We start from the raw sequence: 18,211 nt of genomic DNA, 5'->3' as shown, positions 1-18,211 counted from the left end.
CTGATGAGTACTGAGAAGCTATGAGACAACCATGTCATCATCTGTATGATATCAAGGGGAGCCAATTTCTCAAGATAAAAAAAAATAATCTGTTTATAACTCACTCAAGGCTCCAGAAGGGGAAAAAAAAAACCTAATATATTGTATATATTTTATACAATTTCATAAGCAAAAAGTGAGGCTTTTAAAACTTCTTTTTTTCAACTCACATCTGTATTGAGAAGGTTAAAAGTGACAATAACCCAGGGATTAAAAAACCTGAGGAAAGAGCTATGGAGGAGTTAAACAAGTGCCAGCAAGTTTTAACAACCACAATATATCAGCTGCAATTCCAAAGGGTTTTTTGGGTTGGTCTCGCATTGGTTTTATTTGCAACCAAACTCAATTTGTATTTTCTGACTGGTTACTTCTCACCAAGCAGTGGATGGCAACTCACCATGTCTATCACCACTTTAAAGTCTTCACTTTGATGTCAGATTATTAGAGTTTAAGCCCTGTTGTCCTCAATGTCATTTGGTATCTACAAAATCCCAGATTTTCCAGTCTGTTACACTTCCCATAATTCCCTGAGCATCTTCATTCCCAGAGAATACCTACTAGAACCATGTGTCCACCCTCCAACATAACCAGACTATTCAATGTCCCTTAACCACTGGCCATTCTCCACCTGCATCTTTGTTCATACCATTTGCTTGACCTTGTCTGTGTTTTCATATATGACATTTAAAAGAATATATGCAGTATATTTATCATTCCTGAAGTTTAATAACACCACACAGTCTTCCCTCTTTAACCAGGTCTGCCCTTCCTTTAGGTGCCATCTCAAGTTCCCTTCCCCTTCAGCTTCTTTATCTGCCCAGCCCATTGGACTCACTTCTTCCCTTTATATTTGGCTGCATTTGTTGGCTTCACTCCTTCCCTGGCCCTACTCGATGAGCAGTCCGCATGATTCTCTCCCTGTGGGGCAAAGCCGGTTCTTGAAAGCAAGAATCCTTTCCTACCCATGTCCGCATCCACAGAGCTTAACACCGTGTTGGGCACAGAGGACCCTCGCTAAGCAATTAGGGCGACTTTGCCACTCCCCAGATTCCATATTCTCTAGCATTCCCCTGATGTGTAGAATGAACAGGATAGACACAGATACGTGAACTTCTCAATGGGTCTATCTTCCAAACCTTAGCAACGCAAAACTGTCAGTGCTGTTCAGGAAGCTACAGACAAACTCCCCAGGAGCCAAAGAGGTCCTAGAAAATGATCCTTCTGAATGGGGAATGTATTAAATGTATTCATTTGACTGATCAACTTCTTGTTAAAGAATAAAATCTCAGGGTACCACATTGCAAACAAAAGCATGCATTTGCTATCTTAATAGCAATAGTGTCTTGTGTGGACACTAATCTGGATATAATGTGTTCCATTACCATGAAGCATGATTTCATACTACGTAAAAAATTATATACCAACTATAATCAAGAACTCCAAAATCCCACTCATCCATTATCCAAAATAAACTGAGTATAAAATAATAATTATAGGAATATTAGTAAGCCTTCAGCCTGGCTTTGATGGATATTATTGGTAGACACTAGGGAAGAGGTGATTGCTCTGATCTGAATATTAAGGTTGAAAAAGCCACTTAGGCTTTAAGCTACTTTAATTTTATCAGCAATCTCTCAACTCTGATCACAGCTGCCACCACTGCATCTCCCTCCCCTCAAATGTCAGGAAATTTGGTTATTGTTTCCATGGCAACTACAGCCTGACCATGCATTACAACAGTAAAAGGCTACTGCACATATTTCAAATACAAAGCCCCCCCCCACACACACACACACACACTTGCATTATGATTATAAATTTATTTTCATCAACCATAAAAGTCTCAAAAAAAACACCCACAAAATTCCCAAAGCAGATGAACTTTAGACATGTCTTGGGCAAGTTTTAGTGACTTATGCTAGTGGCTGAAAGGGAGAGGAAGCCCATTCATTATCAGAAGACAAATGGCATCATCATAGGCAAATGGAGAAGAGGAGAACCAAGAAAACATATAGCAGAATGAGCGATGGGCCTGCAGGGGTGACACTGTTAATTTCGTCGCACTGAAAAATCCTCCTGCCTTGGGAAGCTTTCCATAAAGAACAACTGGAGGCTTGGGATTTACTTGACTGAAAATTTTAAAAAAACTTTTCCCCGAAGTTTTTTGCTTCGCATTTTAGTTTACATTCTGGTATTAAAATTGATGAGATGTCTTTAGTTTAAGATACACATCAACTAAGGAAATATCTCCAGAGAAAACAACAATATTGGAATAAGTACAGTAAAAGTTAAGAATTTTACTTTTTAAGTATAAAACAATCTGTCATTATTGCACCATCAAAGAGAAGGACCGTGTTTGTCCTGTTATACACTTACTCCTAGCAGGACAATAAATACTAATTATGTGAATTCCAGAGACAAGTATTCAATGAGAATACCAACTGCTTTATATTGTGATATCTCAAACAGTTCTCATGAATTAGTAGACAGCGTATGAGAACTTTCACAGTGGAACGTGAAAGAATTGCAATCAAAGTAGCTTAAGCAAAAAGGGGAATTTTTACAGGCTCATATTTTTTAAAATCTAGGCATATAAATCATGATGCATAGTTGGAACCAAGATTAAATCTGGAATTTGCCTTTTTCTTCTTGTTCTAGTTTCTTCTGTATTGGCCTCCTTCCCACACAGAAAGCTGGTAAGCAGCTTGGGAACTGGGGCTTCCAGTGGGGCCCGTGAGCACAGGCGGAGGCTCTGCTGGAGAAAGATGGGGAGGGCAGAAGGGACAGGCTCTGCTGTTGGGGCTGCTACCCAAGCAGCAGGCCACCGCTGGCCTCCCAACCTCAATCTTTTGTCTGAACCTTCTGCTGCCTAAACCTAGCAAGGAGCCAATTGGTAAGAGAGCCTCGGAAACGTGGTTTCCAGGAGTCAGGCCCCTTTCACAGCAAAGCAGAGGAAGGCTGAAGAACGAATTATACAGCAAAGAGAAACAGGCACGTGACAAGCACGCTGCATGAGGACAGAAGCTATAACCTTCCTTTTCACTGCTTGTGTTCACAACACCTAACCTAGCACAAAACAACGCTGGCCAGAGCCAACATTTATAAAGTCCTTACTCTGTGTTAGGCACTGTAGATGTATGAGCTCATTTACATCTCAAGGTGTATTATTTTTGTCAACACCCATGGACATGGGAAGAAACTGACTGCAACACGGCGAAGTTTGGTGAATTACCTAAGATCATGTAGCGCGTAAGTGGTAGGGCTGGGCTTCAATCCAAGGCTGCCTGAATCCAAGCCCTAAGCTCCTTACACATGACACTCTACTCCGTCTACAGTGAGCACTTCAACACGTGTGGAAGAGAGTGCCCCATAAATGCTCACGAACAGATCTTGAAGACGTTGGTGAAATGGAGAACGGCAGCAGAGAACACATCCGCTAAAGGTTGAAACACCTAATATCCCACTTCAGGCCCTTACCTTTGTCCCTATAAATATGACTTTAGGTCTTACTAGTGGCAATATCTTGTCAATGAAGCATTTTGAGATTTTTCTAAATACTTGCGACTCTGCTGATATTTAAGGATATCACTAAAAGCACACGGTGAGTCAGCATGTTGTATACTTTCTTTGTCAAGATTAGTCAAGTCATCTTTGATTTCCACAGACCAGGTCAGATTCTGCAGTCTCTTTCCCAAGAATCAGTGACTACATGGGGCTGCTTTAAGCTCTCACTCCTCTCAATCACATTTTTCATCTTCCTAAACAAAAGCCCACAAAAGCTCCTCCCATATTCTGTCCCATATCACCGTTACTAACACACAAGACATTGTCTAAATTAAATGCCTTAAGAAATGGGTATATTAATAATCTTTGTACTAATTAATTCATTCCAAAATTATGTATTGAATACCTATTTTATAACAAGCACTATGATGCCAGGAGTTTGGGCATACGACCCCAGTGGAAGTACTAAAGCATCTAGGCTAACATTTGTTGACAGCATGCATAAAACTAAATTTAGGCTGGAAATAGCAGAAAGGTTTGTTGTCATCTAGAATATAAAAGTGAATTTTAAAAACAATTATACCCTCTGATATTTCTAATATTAGCTTTATTTATTTATTGAGCCAACATTTTGGGAGCCTTACTATATAGTAAGAGCTATGCTAGGTACCGGAGCTGTAATGTCACTATCCTTAAGAAGTTTAAGGTGGAGATAGGACCAGAAAAACAGGCAATTAGAGTACAGTGTAGAACAGGGGAAAGAACAAAGTCTGAGGAGCACCAAGAAGGGTCATCTTTCACTAACTCAGAGATGTTAGATAGGGCTCTTCAGAAGAAGGAATGTGTCACCTGAGAGGTGCAAGATAAGGACTAGCTGAGTAGGAAGAGAGAAGATAAAATTAATTCAGTGTGACTGGGGCTAATTAATGAGGTAGGGCATAGCCAGGAAGGCTGTAAAGGTAAAAAATAGCCAAGTCACCAAGGATCTTAACTGCCACGGTAAGAATGATTGGTCATGGAATTTTCACAGGCTCAAGTAGCTATTGCAACTTAAACTTCATTATTGTTCTGGCAGAATTAAGTGAGAATCAGCAGATGTGGATCCTGCTTTTGATTTAGTCACTGGAGTCCGGGCTCAAAACAAGTCAGTTAACACCTTGGGCTTCATTTTTCTCATTAACCTAATGGACATAACGATACTTGCTCTACCTACCATACAGGAATACTGTGAAATACCAGGGAAATAATGTTAACTGGGAATACCTCTCAGTCTTTGCTCAAAATCCTCTCCACCACTCCTCTCGTGATATTCCTGTACCCCGGGCCCCTCTCAGCTTTCACCACCACCCGTTTTTCATTAGATTTCTCTCCCCAGGCAAACTGAACAGTAGGACGCCAGCTCTAGATTTCCTCACTGTTTATGAAATAAGCATATTACACCTCTCACCAACCTCCCCCTTTTCAATGGGATGTATCCATAGAAACAGACAACACTGTTAGAATATACTAAAGCTATCGCAAGGAATCTTAAGAGCAACAGGGAGAATTATCCATGGTCTTTATCTTCCAGGTGGAGCTCATTCTGACCTTGTCTCAGTTATCATCCGTGGCTGTCCTAGATGTCGTGGGTCTTTCTAAGTCTCGGCATGGTTTGGATGGAAGACACAAAAAGCAGAGCATGAAACGAGGTCGGGCAAGGGCATGCACTAGGTGGGCCGAGGGCTCAGGAAGCGCCACATGACAAGGCGTAACTTGTCCGGTTGTCTTCAGCTTTCTTATTCAAAAAGAGGAACGTGGATAAGTTGAGTGACTGCTGAGTAGTTGGGGTGGAGGGAATGGAGTAAACAAATGACAATAATGCCAGTGTTATCGTCCCCAGAAGGAAACAAATCGAAGTGAACTGTGGAAAGGTCAGTGCGTTAGGCTGAATCATGAACAGCCCAAGGAGAGAAAGAGAAGTTTCTTTCCTGTTCCATTTGAGCATTTCCCAGTCACTGGTATCACCAATTGATCAACCTCTGCCCATGTCTTCGATTAATTCTACAATTCTCACTCCCTTCCTTTCCCTCGTCACTGTTTCTTCTGGAAGCTGTCAGGTATAGAAGTTTGCTGATATTTTAGGTGCTTGTGCTTAAATATCTGAAGAACTGGTGAACAGTGTGCCCTGCTCTCTTCTGTCACGTGGGGACACATTTGAGTTTGCTGTCCTGTCATTTCAGTCTCCCTTTGTAAAGTTCACATCAGCCTCCCTTGGCTCAAAATACTGCTGCTCTCTTTGCAAACTTGCTCAATGGACGGCCTAATTCTAGCTGTTTCCAGGAAGTTTCTGGTGGCCATGTGCTAGATTTCCAGCACACACACACACACTCACACACACACAAAAGTGATTGCCTCTCCAACTTCATTCAGTTCTTACACATAACGCTTTAGCTACACAGGACTCTGTGAAGTCTGTTCCTCGAGGAAACATTATTTTACTCATGACGTTTTGAAAGGAAGCTTAACATGATACATACTTGTATTTGTCTTCTGCTTTGGGCTACAAGTTATTTACTTATTTTTTATTCCTAAGTTATTTTATAACTGAGTTCAGTCTCTCCTTTCTTTAATGTACTCGAAGTACCTTTAAAATCATCACTTTTTCATTGTGTGTTAGCAAAGAGAGCCTATAAGTCTGTGCCCCAGCTCAAGGCAAAAGTGGCACCAAGGGGTGCTGCAGGGACCCTGGAAGCAACTCTGCAGGTCCCATCCCTTCGAAGCCCTGGCTGAGGAAACTCCAGGCCCCTCAAGGCCGCAGCCTCCCCAGGCTCACCTCCCTTCTCCGTGTTTCTCCCTGGCTGCCCCTCCTCCTGGTTGCTCCACAGCCACTTCCCAGCGAAATGGGGGGAAGAAAAGCAGCCCTCAGGCCCTGCAGCTCAACACAAATACAGTAGGGTGGAAGGGAAAGCAAAGTGGGAGGGGAGGGGAGGGCCTCGCTCCCCCCGGGCCGGGCCAGGGGCAGGGCCAGCGAGGCTGGGAACACACTAGCTTCCTTGACAGGGGTTTCCAAGTTACCATCATATGAACTGCTAAGAAATCAGAGGGGCTGAAGGTTTGATATTATCTGTGAAAACCACTGACTATCCTGGAATATTTGAGCATTTAGTTCTAATACAAAGGCCTCACTTCTACTTCCAGACAGCATCCTGGAAGATTCCAGAAAATTTTGTTGAGTTCTAGGCCTACCAACTTAATAGGGATTTTCAGAGAACTAACAGAGTACTTTACTGCTAAACCTTAGATTCTATATTTTTTTCTGAAGTGCAAATCTTCCTTAAATATCCCTAAGAGTTAGAGTGAGCTGATTTGAAAATAAGAAAACTGAGCTAAAAGACGTATTTAAGAAATGCAACCTAATAAGTTTCAGCAGTGATGGCACTTACAGGAGACAGGAAAGTTGGGCCCAGAGTCTCAGAGAGGGTGTAAGTGCCTCTATAAATAAGTAAGAAACATCTGATAGTGTGGAGATCACTGCATGCCCTGTAAGCATTTAAAAATAGTGCAACTGGACTCTCTCTTAGAACAGATGGAGACTTCCCAATTCTCTCTAGGCAACTACCAACATAACATACCTTTTCCGTTAAAGGTAATCTAAAACAGTGTTTTTCAAGCTTTGACTATAACTCACAGTAAGAAATCATTTTTTAAATAGTGATAGTATCCCCCCTAATATACATGAAACAGAAACAAATGCGTAATGGAAGAGTACCCATCATTGGTGCCTCAACTGCAAACTGGAATTTCCTACTTCACTCTCTTCTGACTGTTCATTCAAAAGGAAAATTAAAAGTTGTTACGACTTACAATTGACTGTTTAACTCAAGACCAGTTAGTACGGTGGTTCTTAAGCTTGGACAATATTAGAATTATCTGAAGTGTTTAGTAAAAAAGTTAAAAAACAGTTCAGGGTCCTTACCAGACCAATATATCAGAATCCCTAGTATGGCGTAAGGGCGATCCTTTGAAAGCTTCCTAAGCAATTCCAATGTGCAGCCAGGACTGAGAACTGCTGCTCTCGTGATTTCAACCTTATGCTGAAAAATCCTGGTCCTGACTTTTCAGTCGGTGTGACTTTCACATTGAAACGAGAGAACTCTGAAGTGCTGTTTTTATAAGAGCATATAAACCAAGGTGATTATCTGACTTCTTTCTGTGCTGTTGGTGTCCGTCATCAAACTTTTATTTGCATGTGCATATAAGTGAAAAGTGGCTTTTTTCTATGCACCTAAATAAAGAGAATGTAGGTGGGATATGGATAACGCTAGAGTTTTAATCATCTACGAACATGTCCTAAGATTGTGGCATGGACGTAATGTGCAAAAAGATCCCACACACTAATCTATTCAGCTATTTAATTTCCTATGTTTTTGTGATAGGGATCAAAGCATCATTTGTGTTTGGATATTTAATCGGGTCAACACGGAAATAAGGAAACTTTCCTCACTCGGCTCTGATGGGAGGAACTGTAGTCTTTGCTCCTCCCGAATTACTTCCCGCTCTGAGTTTTTATGACTCTGTTCTATAGATATTTATTTACAACCTGCTCTGTGCCAAAGGGATTTAAGGACGCTTACAAAAATAGAATATGGTAGGCTTAGGATAGAACGGGAGACAGTGGGGGAAACTAAGGAGAAGGCAGGAGAGGTGAGGGAGGTGGGGAAGGGGAGGAAAGAAAGAGGCGGGGGAAAGAGATGAGATCCAGGCCAAGAGAAAGTGGCGGGGAGATGCCACGGAGCCTGGAGCTTGGGGTCTCTGCGCCCAGATGGCATGCTGGAAGGGGGGTGAAAGAGGGTAGGTTATTTGCCAATTTCTTGGCACCCCGGTAACGTGTGCACAGCAAAAGTGTCCAGCGGTTATTTTCTGCTTCTGAGCTCTGGGCATTTACCGTATCACTGTCAGCTCCATCCCTTCACCTCCTCACATCACTCTCTCCCTCATCTGCAAATTGGAGATAATGATGCTGCGTGGCAGCCCACTTCCTGGGGATAAGTATTTGTGGCACAATGTTTAAGTGAATGTCTGGCAAAAATATTTATTAACTCAGAACCTATTTCTTCAGTCTGGATGGCTTAGTGGCATCTTTTCAAGTAAGCAGACAGACATAAGACAACGGTGTCTTTCAAACTGGACACAACAGACACAGAGCAAGTGTGTTGCTTTGGACCGAAGCTAGGAGAGCGATTCTACACCAGGGGCACAATATTTAACAAAATCAATCTATGTCTCCAGCTTATTGTGATGCTGTTAACAAGGGCCTGGTTTCTTTCAAATGGAATTTTGCACGTTCAGCAGCGAGGCCGCTGGCCTACATTTCTTGGAGTTGGAGCATCCTCCAGAGGTCTGGCCTCTGAGGCCTGGAGTGTAGCTAAGAGATTGATTTCATACAGGGGAAACGCTGTGCAGGAAGGCAATTTCTGAACACACGCTCCTTGCTCTTCTTTGTATAAATCCTTTTAAAGAGTTGTTGGAAATTGTGGCTATTAACGTGACCATGGGGAATCCTACTTAAAACTGGCCTTAAATAGCAGTTCAAAATGAATCAGGTAAAAACCCTTTGAACAAAACTGAAGATGTAGTGGACAAAAGGATTATTTTCAAAGACTCCTGAAAAGTACAGAAATGTGCTAAAATGACAAGGAATTTTTCCTCTATACCAATGGGCATTTGTCCAGACAGAAGAATCTGTGCACTCACATGTGGCCCATTCCTCAGTTTGGACAGAAAAAAGAAAAAATACATTCACTGAGTGCCTACTACGTGTTGGAGCTACATACTTCTGAACATTATTTCATTTCATGTCATAGTAGTTCTTGAAAATACGAAGTGTCTCCTTTTTGGGGATTAAATAATTGACATTTAGAAAAATTAAGCAACTTGTCAAAGTCACACAGGGCAGTTGTAAGCAGAGGTAGAATCTGAACACAAGTTTTGCTGGGCTTCTCAGCCCACAGGTGTATTTACCCACTGAGAAATCATATTTAATCCCAGAATCTCCTAGTTTAAACTGCAGTCCCAGTGACTGGAGAAGGCAAAGTCTCCTCCTCTGGATGTTCTAAAATACAAATGAGCAAACAGTTTCTATAAAGGGCCAGAAATAAATATTTTCAGCTGTTTAAGCCATATAATCTGTGACACAGCTATTCAACTCTGTGATTGTACCATGAAAGCAGCCATATAAGATACTTAAATGAATGGGCGAGGCTATGTTCCAATAAAACTTGATTTACAAAAAACAGGTGTCAAGCTGGATTTAGCCCATGGGCCATACTTCGCAGATCCCTGTTCTGAGACATATGGATGAGGAGACACACTCAATAAGACAACCATTTCCAAATCTGTAGAGATAAGAAGACATTACCCAAGGGCTCCAACCCATTGTCTTCCATTTTTATTAAGGCAAGCTCTAAATCCTTTCAGACAGTGAACATGTAGCTTCTAAAAGATCACCTAATTTGGAGAATAAAGTTGCTGTGGTTTATTTTCCTTTTTGGTTTTGACAAATGCTTCATGCAGTTTCCATAGAGAATGGCATTTGATGATCCAGACTCATCTGGTTTACAATTTCTAATCACTTTTGTTCTGCCAACACCCCAGGAAGAAAAAAAAAATTATTCTGTGGTGAAACTGGCTAAATCTGGGTTCACTTTCTGTTTTATTTTCAGGTTGTATTTTGTCATTTGGAATGGATCTTTGCTGAAATAATGTGGCAGGAAGGGCTATGAATTTCAAACTGGAAACTCATTATATGCAAACAGCTAATAGAAGCTACTCATGGTCAAAGAGCAAGAAAGAAGGGAGGGAAGGCAGAAAGAAAGGCTGTCTTGTGTTAGAAACAGAGAGATGAGGTGACTTTTAGGATTCTCTGGCTCAGTTGGTTCCTAGATATGAGAATTGTGTTTTCCAAACCAAACTCTTGTTTGATGAAGTGCAATGTCCTGAAGGGGACATTGGACCAGGTGTATTTAGAACAGCCTTAACTGCAAATCCTGGGAGAGAATCTACTGAATTTTTATACACCCCAGAGCCATAAGAGGAGAAGTCAATGAGAAAAGCTGAGTTAAGAGGAGATTTACAGGTCGGCTTAGCCAGCCTAGCTGGTTCTGCGGAAAAGAAAATCAGCAAAATAATTAGGAATAGAATTTCACTTTGTATTGGTTCTATGGGGATTAATCATGCAAATTTTATCTTTTTAAATCAATATTTTCAACTTCTGTATGTCATTGTGACTTTAAAATTCAGAATTTTAGTTAGGATATGAGGTTGCTCCATTACCTGTCATCTTGATTTAGTAATAGATGAGGGGCATGATTAAAAGCATGGTTTGTGGAGTGAGCCTGATTCGTTCTGAATCCAAGTTCCGCCCTTACTAGCTTAGTAGCCCTGGGCCTGTTATTCATGACTCCTGTACTCAGTTTTCTCATCTGTACAGTGGGCAGAGTAACAGTCCCCACCTCATGGGATTGATATGGGGATTAAATGAATTAATATATTTGTCTTCTCATTGATCTGTCCATTACACTTGCCAAGGACTGTATTGGGCATGAGAAGAGTTAAGGAGCCTCTAGTTCAATGGAAATGACAGGTTAATGGTGTGACCATAGAGGGCTTTGTGATATACGCTGAGCAAGTGCCTAGATAGAAAAGAGACCTCTAAAGCATACAGGAAAGCAAGAAGACCTCCTAGGAAAGTTGATGCTTAAACATAGTTTTATGAGAGAAAAAGGACTCAGGTAGGCAAAGAAGAGAGTGTCTAGTTTTCCACATAGAGGGAACAGCCTATCTATAGGAAAATGGATGTACTCTTAAGGTTATATCCAAAGCCCTCCACATGCAACCTGAGATTGCTTCCTATCCCCATCTCCCAGCACAGCCCTTCCTAGTTGTAGGTACCTGGTACATGTCAGTGCCTGGACAATGCCCTGCTCCGACCCCAGGTCATACATCTCCATTTCTGACTGTTTAGCACATATATCATGGGGTGAAGACTTCACCCCTACTCCTTCCCCATATCCTACCACAAATATAGTTCTCAAGCCTAACATTGCTCAGTGTACCCTCTAGAAAGACACTGTGGGGTGACAGGTCTAGGGCCCCAGACCCACAGTGACCTAAAATGAACTGTAAATGTCTTCTTTCTCCCCTGCCTTACAAAATCCATGAATTTGATACAATAATGAAGGATAGTATGTCTTCTCTATTATCTCATCTAGCCTGGGTACAGTGAATGACATTTTTTGGTTCTAAATAATTATTATAAATTATTGAATATGAGTGAGAACCTTTCTCAGGAATGCTTAGAGCAATAGAGGCATTGGGGGGGGGGGGGGGCGGATCCCCAGAGAGGGAAAGTTAAACTCCATGGGTTCACATTAATTCATTATTAAACTATAAAGCCAAGATCAGACTCTAGAGTACACTTAAGACTCCTGACTCCATGAATTCACCACCAATGATGGGTGAGTCATTTCCTCAACCACAATTTTTTTAAATTAAGGAGACATTTGAAGAATTCCACTGCCCTGGAGATTTTCCTCTTGGATTTCAATTGAAAAATTTAAGTGAAGGGGGCCCTATAACTTTAATAATTGGGATATAAAACCTATTAGAATAACTAACCCTGTAATGCTTGCTGTTGCTATCTCACAGGCACAAAACAATCTTTTCCTTATTATATATAAATTCCTGGTTCTCACTAGCTCTTAAGAAAAGCTATGCATTTCATTGCATTTCACTACATCTCTGCCAAACTAGGTACTGAAATGGCACAAAGATTTGACAGTACTCTAAATGAATGCATCGGTATTTCTGTAACTGGATGTCAAGGGTTTAATCTGCACTATGGTGCTGTCTGAAACTGGTAATAAAACAGAAGAGTAATTTGTCAAGATAGGGTCCAAAGGACATATAACAGTGACATGTGCTACCCCATGACAAGGGTATAATGAAACATACTGGGAAGAGAGTAGCCTTATAAAAAAAGAAGCTATGAACTTCTTATAACTGCTGGACCTAGAGATGGAGAAAATACATGTTCCCTGTTCTTTTCAGTTTCTGCACCAGGTTTAAAACTCGGCAATCTTTCAGTAAGTTGTCACAGCTGAAGATGGAAGACATTTATAGTAGACACAACTTGGGCTATGCCCAGTTCACAACGACCCCTTACTTCTCATTTATAGAGATGGTCACATTACACCATGCTCCTACCCCATTCCCCTGGTCCCAGCTGATTCCACCAGAGGTGGACAACACTAGGAATTTGGAATTACCACTAAAGGATACTAATTTAGCTTGGGCTGGTTGCTTGCACAAAGATTTGACTATCACACTGTAAAGTTCTATATTTTACCTGACACATGAACATAAAAACAAATATAATTACCATGAATTTCAAAATTATATCATTTGGGATGTTCAAAAATGACACTTCATTTTTCTGTATCAAAAAATTTCTGATTTGGAGCTACATTTATTTCTAATGCAAAATATCTAATCTGATCACTTCTAGGAAAAAAATCAAATTGAGTTGTCTGTCAGATCATTCAGACATAAAACATACTTCCTCTGAAAGTTTTCTTTCTCTTGCTCTTTACTTAACATTACTGGGACATTCACAAATGCCACTGAGGAGAATTGCCAGATAAAATACAAAACAGCCCATTAAATTTGAATTACATACACATTTATGAAACAAAACAATTTTAGTATAAGTATATTTTATCCAATATTTGGGACACACTTATACTAAAATATTATATATTGCTTATCTGATATTCAGATTTAACTGCGCACCCTTTAATTTCCTCTGCTGACTCTGCCATCCCTGTGTTGAATTAGGGAGTGAACAATTGCTTCTCCGGTCTGATCACGGCTGTCCTTGTGCTGACCACCTGCTAATCTCTGGATGGTCTTTCCATCTTACACCTGAAGACCTGCCATGGCCTCTGGCTGTCATATTACATGAGTCACACTCCTTGCTGCCCCTCTTTCCAGGCTTCCCTGTGTCTTCTTTTGCAGTCACTTTTGGATGATCTCCCTGCCAGCCACTCGGAAGCCTGCAGGAAAACTGGAGGCTACCTCAGAAACTCTTATGCCTGTACATAACTCCCCTGCCATCTATTTAATTTCCGATTTACCACATTAACATGAGAGAGAGGGCATGAGAGAGCCTTCCCAACTCTCTGAGTCTCACCTAGGACGTGAACCAAGGGACTAGAAAACCTGTATGTCCTATACTCACAGGGAAGTTCTGTTCTTTCTTGATCCCCTTGGTTGTGCACATTTGTATTTAACACTTCCTTCCTCTTCAAACACTTTTTTCCTCTGCCCAATTCTGCAGACGGTTTACTTGGGGGAAAATGCAAATTAATATGGATTCTGGATGATAAAATTTCCTTTCAAGAGTCACTGTTGAGCTTAAAAGGTAAAAATTGTCACTCTCAATCTCTGGTTTCATTCTGATCTTTATCTGACTACAGTAAAACAAACCGAATGTCATAATACATCGTAAGCACTTGGCAGGTTAAAATAACTTAAATAAATCACTCTTGGCTCAAGGAGTAAATCAAAACTGTTATTATAGATTAATTGGAAAATAACTTAAAGGAGAACACTCCAAAACAAAATTTAAGGAGCTGAGGCAAAACTGCCCTCAACGTAAAATAGCATTCTTTTTTCTTTTACATTCACATAACTTTTATCACAGTAAATTGTTAAAATTGTTCTATCTCATTACTAGTTATTGCTAACTTCTTACTGTGCCTAATTTATAAATTAAATATTATCATATATATGTATGCATAAGAAAAAAACATAATACTGTATATATAGGGTTCAGTAGTATCCAGTTTCAGGGATATACCAGGGTCTTAGAATGTATCCCCCATGGAGAAGGGGAGACTACTGTGTTTACATTTTTGTTCCTTCTTTCAGTTTCTAAAAGAAGCTTTTCAGTCACTGACAACAATCAGCAAGAGTAATTTACAAACCCTGCCCTTTATTAAAATTCACTGTTGCTTTCAGAGTTAGAAAACATTCTTACAAAGTATAAAGAAAGCAGGAGACAAAGAATAACAACTAAATAAATTTAATAAAGATGTGAATTGAAAAATAAATAAAAGAAGTGATTTCTAAGAAGATAAGATAAACAAATATAATCAGGAATAATAAAAAAGATATTTTAAAAATTAATATTTTAGGCAAAGATATAAGATAAAAACAGTAATGGGATAGTATATATTCTTCTAATATATTTGAAAATTTCAATGAAATGTATTAAATATTTGAGAAATTATAAGTTATCAAAATTGACTCAAGGAAACGCTTAGTAGTTTAATAAAGATGGGAAAAAAATGAACAGCTGATTAAGGAATTATCGCCTCCAAAATTTCTGAGCAAGAGTTTTATGATTGATTTTTCTGGGCATTTCTAAAAACTGATGATCTTTATGCTATAGTAATTACTCCAAAGCAAAGAGGCAGTTTAAAACTAGCACTCAAAATACAACCCAACCACAATCAAACACACACACATGCACATGGATGTGCAGACACACAGAGCAGGTCAATCGCGTGTACACAGAGGCAAAAATCTAAATACACAAATCCATCAATACATTAAAGCAATTTATTGCGATAAAATGAGGTTAATCAGTAATGTAGAAAATCTGTTAACACATTTAACTTCATTCAAGAAGTAAAATGACAGAGCTACTTAATTAGATAATAAAAAAGAGTATGGTAAAATTCAATATTCATTCCTAGATAATTTCTCAAGAGGATTTATAAAGAATGTATATCATAAGGAAATTTCAATAAACTCACAGAGAAGACAGAAGTGCCTTCTATTTACTATTATTATGGAACATATTTTGGGAAGTTCTATCAGGGCATTATATTTGCAAATGATATGATGCTGAGGTATTAGGAAGAAAACAAAATTACAGTTATACACTGATATGATTACATATTTAGAAAGTGAAAGAGAATAACTTTAAATCTTTCAGAACTTATAAGAAATCCACTAAATAACTTCCCTTCAGGTTTCAAATAATTCCTAAAGGTAATTTTTCAAATAAAATATTCAGTAAGCCTTCAAAAATTATAGGGCTAGACAATGTGAGAGCCAGGAATCACAGCTACAAAAAACAACAGGAATAGCACCAAAGGGAATCTAGATATTAGAGTAAGCAGAGGAAGGTTATAAATCTATTTTTAGAATGTTCATGGAGGTAAAAGCTGATCATAAAAATGTCAACAGGAACTTAAAGACACGTATATATGAAAAAGACTCAGATATTACAAAACTGGAAAGGCATAATAAACTAAGAACACAAGAGAAGATGTTAAACAGCCAATTAGACATAGCTAAAGAGAGAATTAGTGAATTTCAATATAGGTCATAAAAATTATCCACAATGAAGCATGGAAAGACAAAATTATGAAACATACAAATAGAGTAAGAGACAGAAAAAACAGCTAGTAGCTCTAATATACTTTTAACTGGAATGCCATAAGAGAGAGAAAGGAAGCAGAGTCAATAATTGAATGATAGCTTTTAAAACTTATGAAACATATCAATCCACAGATTCAGGAAGCCCAATGAAGCCAAGGAAAGATAAATTAAACAAAATCCATATTCAGAACATTAGGGATAAATAGCAGAAAATTAAAGAAAGTCTGAAAATCTTCAAAGAAGTCAGATAAATAAGTCATTTTACCATCAAAAGAATGAGTTAAATAGTTAACTTTCTAACACAACATCAACAGGCCCACCCCTCAAAATTATAAAAGTTCTAAAAGAAAATAACTGAAAGAATTCTATCCCCAGAAAACTATAAAATAAAAATATTTTTGCCCAGCCAGGCGTGGCTCAGCGGTTGAGCATCGACCTAGGATCCAGGCGATCGGGGTTCGATTCCCGGTCAGGGCACATGCCCGGGTTGCAGGCTCAATCAATGACTCTCTCATCATTGATGTTTCTCTCTCTCTCTCTCTCTCTCTCTCTCCTTTCCTCTCTCTGAAATCAATAAAGATATATTTTAAAAATAAATAAATAAAATAAAATAAAAATATTTTTAAAGAAGCAAAGTTTAACAGCATTTGCCACCTTTTGACCCATCATGAAATTCCTAACTATGGCCTTCAAGAAGGAAAATTGCACTAGATGAAACCTCAGGGAAATAGCAAGCAATAAAGATACTAACACAAAAATATTCACAGCAAATTTTTGTAAAAGCCCAAAGTTGTAATAACCATCAATATAAATGGATAAACAAATTGTGATGCACTCATATGGAAAGAAGGAGACAGTGGAAATGAATGATCATGGGATTGTGCCACGACAGAAATGAGTCTTATGGACATAGGGTCAGTTGGAGCAATAACAACACCAAATTGAAAAAATACGTAGTGTATGACTCCATTTAGACCAAGTTCAAACAGGCAAAAGTAAACTATATTATTTGAGGATACATAACTGCAAAGCAAAACTAAGACAAAAAGCAAGGAAGTCATTAATGGGAAGGAACACAAGAGCAATTTCTGGTTTCCTGCTCATTGCTTTAATCTGTGTGGCAATTCCCTGATTATTCCTATTATGATAATAAATTAAGATTTTCACTTACATTTTATGCATGTTTTATATTTTTCTTATATTTTGTAATAATTAATGGGGGGGGGGGAGACCAACATCTTCCAAACTCCCAAATAGCCCCAGAATAAACTACCAGAGAAGAGATTGAGTTCCTCTGGCAGCTACTCCCTAGATTATGATTTACCATCAGCATCATAAGGGCCCAAAGGAAGGTATGTTTTCTGTGTGAATATAAATGCACTGTGTTTGCTGCATGAAATATATGCACCTTCAATATGAAAAATATGGTGACTATTGTACAGTTTTTGTTTTTCTATTCAGTCCACAATTTCTTTACTGAGTGGCAGTGGCAATTTCTGTATAAATTAGGGTTTAAGTACAACTACTAAAAGTTTACATAAAATAAGTATACATTTACTACCTCTGAGTTATCTACAAAAGTATAATATTTCTCTTACTCGTGTAGACTTGTATTGACACTTTGAATCACCGTGGAAGAAAAATTCAGAAAAAAATGAACCCCCTGAAATTTTCTGGCCTTGAAACAACAAAGTTAGAAAGTGTAATAATTAGAAACATTAGGTATGTTATTAGATATGTTGGAAGACAACATATATGACAACTAAAATTTTGCAAAGGAAAACAAGTGGAATACTTATTCCAAGAAGTCAGAAGGGTCCTGAGTGTCTTATCAGAAAGTAGAAATGGAAGAGAAAGCCCTGTTGCAGTGAGTTAATAGTAAAATAAAAGGTAAACAAAAAAAAGTCAGATGCTTGGAATGCTTTAAAAATGCTAAAATCAAATCTTGGCCTGCCCACTGGAGCAGGTGTAGCATGCTAATTGCGGCATGCATGTTTCCATTAGCTTCATTGCCGGTTTCCTTTTATGCCCTTACCCTTATGTTTCTCATTTTCCTTATATTTTTCAACTTATATAATTTTCCTATTATTTTGAGACCCTGTTCAGTGTTGTTATAAGAGAGAAGAGAAAAGAATTCAATCTGTGAAAAGAATCCTCTCTATGGGATATTTTTCAACTG

At 38.9% G+C, this 18,211-nt stretch overlaps 1 protein-coding gene across 1 annotated transcript in view; it reads right to left on the bottom strand.

Annotated features, from left to right (window-relative positions):
- The window catches only part of GADL1 (GAD like acidic amino acid decarboxylase 1), a 114,230-nt gene that overhangs the window by 61,762 nt on the left and 34,257 nt on the right, over positions 1-18,211 (bottom strand). The gene's annotated exons all lie outside the window — the stretch shown is intronic.

This window comes from Miniopterus natalensis, chromosome 15 (assembly GCF_054644295.1).
Source record: "Miniopterus natalensis isolate mMinNat1 chromosome 15, mMinNat1.hap1, whole genome shotgun sequence".
Classification (NCBI taxonomy): domain Eukaryota; kingdom Metazoa; phylum Chordata; class Mammalia; order Chiroptera; family Miniopteridae; genus Miniopterus; species Miniopterus natalensis.
The sequence above is the reverse complement of the archived record's forward strand: the minus strand, read 5'-3'. Positions and strand labels throughout refer to the sequence as shown.